We start from the raw sequence: 4,038 nt of genomic DNA, 5'->3' as shown, positions 1-4,038 counted from the left end.
TTTAAGTGTATTCTTATTAACTTTTAATACTTAATGGTTGTTATTTTAAAATATATGGTTATGGGCTCATGGACTCTTTTTTTTTTTCTTTTTTATTTTATCCTGGACTCCTTTAAAAAAAAAAAAAACTTATTTAGTAATTTATGACCAGTTAGAATTTAAGAAAAAGCATGTATTATTAATACTTCTATGTAAAAAAGATGGCCTTTCTTCAGTTTGTTCTAATGTTTTCCAGGAAAGACCATAAAGATAACAAGTCTCTTGTTGTGAAATGTGTAGGAGGAGAATTGCTTTTACCTCTTCTTTTTTAAAAAATAGTTTTGGTACGAAGTATCAGAAGTATATATAGTAATATAGATACTATAAGGTAAATATTATATGTTTATATCTATCACTTAAATCATAAATTCCAAGTAGTCTTTGTCTTTTCCTTATGTCTTAAGTTACCTGATATAAAAAGTTTTAATTGATCCAGAACATGTGTTGGCCATTATTTCTAAATTTTAATCATGAATTGAAATCCAGTGTAACAGGATTTTCTCTTTTGAATAATTAATGTATCTCATTCATGGATCCTTTTGACAGGGCCTTTTTAAACATTAGTCTATGGTTGTCTCTACCAGCAGTACAAATATTTAAATATTTAAGGCAAATACAAATGTTATATTTTTAAGGATCTGAATAAGAAAAAGTCTTACTGTGCTCTCTAGATACTTTTAATTTCTCTGAGATATTGTATTTCATATTTTCAGGTCTATACTATTAGATACAATGGTCTTTGTCAAGAACTTTGTAGCTTTGAGAGTTAAGTGAAATAGTTGGTTCCTGGGTACCATGTTACCTTATATGTTTATTGCAAAGACTCTTAAATAGGATTTTTTCATGAAATTACAGCTTTATATAATTTTGCCAGCTTAGCTGATTTTCCTAATATGCTTCATTTATGTTTGATTCCAAAAGTTAAAAAGTAAATTTCCCTGTCTTTAAAAAATTGAAAACTTAAGCTTGTAAAAGAACTGTAATTGCTGGGGCTGCAGCTCAGTAATAGAAGGCTTGCCTAGCATGCTCAAGGCCCTAGGTTCAGTCCCTAGTACTGGGGGGCATGGGGGAAGCAAAAAGAAGCATAATTAAGACATACATTCCATTAAAGAAGAATGAGTGGTAGTTTCATTAGTGCAGTTAGAGTGTTAATCAGTATATTCTTCAGTGTAAGTTCAGGAGTAGAGTGGTTTAAAGTATTTGGCATTATCACTGCCAAAACTAAAAATGGAAAGATGATTCAGACTATTATAGAAAAATTATAAAACATCCCTGTGATCATTTTTGGTGAAGTTCTTGATTTATTTTAGACATATTAGAGCTAATTTAATATTTACTTTTTTTCCCTCTAAAGACCAAATGAATTTCTTAATGCAGGCTTCTTCTCTTGTTTGCATAACTACAATTGTTTCTAGAATTGGCATTTATTTTTAAATCCTTTCATCTTTATAATTGTCTTACAGACTGTAGATTATAAAGAATACTAGTGATTATACATGTCTGTCCTAAAACTTGACACCCTGATTGATTTTTTTTTTTTAAGCCAAATGTAGTCAATTTATTTTTCACAAGGGCTCAGCATGGGAGACAAATAGAAGCAAAATAAAAGTAACAAGTTTGGCATAGTGGGCTCAGGTCTGCAATCCCAGCTACTCAGAAGATTGAGGCAGGAGGATTACAAGTTCAGGGCCAGCCTGAACAACTCAACCAGACCCTGTCTCAAAATAAAATTTTAAAAAGAAAAATAAGACATCCTAGCCTAAGGCACAGAAACCAGAGAAAGAACCATCTAAGAAAAAAAATGAAAACACCGGAAGAAAAGCTGGACAAGGTGGGTCAGGAAACATTTTAGTTTTCTTACAGTATTTAAAGGCCCTGTGTGTATCCAGAGTGTAGCAGCATGTGTATGCAATGTGCTGTCCATTTTGGATAGTGGGATGGTCCTAATGTCATATGGGGCAGACCACTTGTCCTTTAGTATGTCCAAGTAGATGCTACCAGTGGACATATTGGGATGGTAGCAGGGTATGAAGAATTTGGCAGTGGGTGTGTTTGTAGTTGTAGTCACTAGGGCACTGCAGGGAGAACTTTGACCTCAAGTCTTCGTGTACTCTCGCCATTGTTTCACAGATGGTCCCTACCCGTTTGAACTGTTTGACACAGGGAAGGCAGAAGTTCCTTTGTCACCAGACATCTAAGCATCATCAGCTCCATTTGTCACCTCTTGTGCCCAGAGTCCTGGGTAGCATTCCACAGGGCCAGTTCCCGAATGGCAGCAGTGAAGATGTTGGGTGGAGGCCTCTGGAAGCCATCCTTACCTTGCTTCTTCAACAAAAGTGATACCAGTTAAGTATTAATTCAACCAGGAACCCTGAATATCTGCACTGTGCCACAGGATGGTTATAGAACCCTCCATTACAGAAAACTGGAAAAGAAGAAAAACCAAAAACCACCTATCTCAGTTCTCAGTTACACACAGTTAATGTTCAGGTATGTGTTGCCTCCCCCAGCCCTATATCATTTTATAGCTTCAGTTCTTTAAAGACATAGAAAATCTTAAAGTAGTATGTGGTAGCTAAAATTTGGTAAATTCTGAAAAGAGTTAAGAAAGAACCAATTTATGTTGAGGGAAAATTAAAGGTATTTGCCATGCCCTTTCAAGGAAATCTTTCTTATACACACAAACGATCAATAAGCTCACATTCTTTGCCTATAGGCAACAATTCCTTGCTATTCATCTTCTCATTAGCTGATATTAGGATATCCTCTCTCTATATATATATCCTCTATATATCCTCTATTCATCTAAATGCAATTTTTAAAGAAATTGTGAAAGTTTTTAGTTATAGAGCTTATACATTTAAGCTTTTCTGATTTGTAATCTTTAATAAGCTGATATTTTATAATATTTAGTTCTCTTTCTGCATCATTGATAAGTTTTAGTATATGGATTAATAAATGTTTTATCTTACAGATAAAATATACAAATTAGTAAGGATTGCAGAAGCTTTTTAAAAAGTTGGGTTAACTATAGATTTATAGAAAAGCTTCAAAGTTAGTACAGAGTTACTATGCCCTGCTTTCAGCTTCCACTAATGCTAACACCTTCTATAAACATTACAGGTTCATCAAAACTAACTTGTTTGCATCAGGATGACACTAACTAGGATTTTTTTTTTAGATTTTGCCAGTTTTCCCACAAACATCTTGTTTCTGTTCCTAGACCCACTGTAACACACTGCACTTCATTTAGTCATCATGTCTTCTTAATCTAACAGTTTCTCATTCTTTCCTTGTTTTTCTAGATCTTGACATTTTAAATTATAACCTATAAATATTTTGTAGAACATCTCTCAATTCAGATTAATGGATATTTTTCCTGTGATTATACTGGGGAAGAATGTCACAGAGGTGTGGTGCCCTTCTGAATATATCTGTGTACATAAGACCAATGTGACTTATGATTGGTGATGTTAACCTCTAACACTTGGTTAAAATGGTATCTGCCAGATTTTTCTATTGTAAAACTATTTTCCCTTTCCATATTTTGTTCTTTGGAAACAAGTCCAAACATACATGACGAGAAGACTTAAGCTCCACTGGAGAGGGGGCTATCTACACATATTTGGAATTCTAATGTAAAGGAGGGTTGTCCCTTCTCCCTTATTTACTCAATCATTTTTTAAATATAAACCCATGGAGTTTTATTTTATTTTAAAACCCAATACTATAATTATTTGTTTTGTTGCTCAAATTGTTCCAGGCTTAACCATCAGGGTTGCCCCCAGGCTCTTTTTTTTCCTCCTCCTTATCCTTGCTTACTTGCTGGAACCATAAGATGCTCCAAGATGGGAGCTCAGTGGCAGATTGCATGAGTGAGGCCTTGGTTTCAAATCCAGCACCACTCCTCCACCCCCCACATAAAAAAGTTCTCCAGATTTATCTTGTATTTTCTCCTTCCCAACTCCAGAAACAGTAATTTCTCCAAAGATCCCTGTT

The sequence above is a fragment of the Marmota marmota genome, unplaced genomic scaffold (genome assembly GCF_001458135.2).
Source record: "Marmota marmota marmota unplaced genomic scaffold, marMar, whole genome shotgun sequence".
Lineage (NCBI taxonomy): Eukaryota > Metazoa > Chordata > Mammalia > Rodentia > Sciuridae > Marmota > Marmota marmota.
This window is presented reverse-complemented; position numbering follows the sequence as displayed.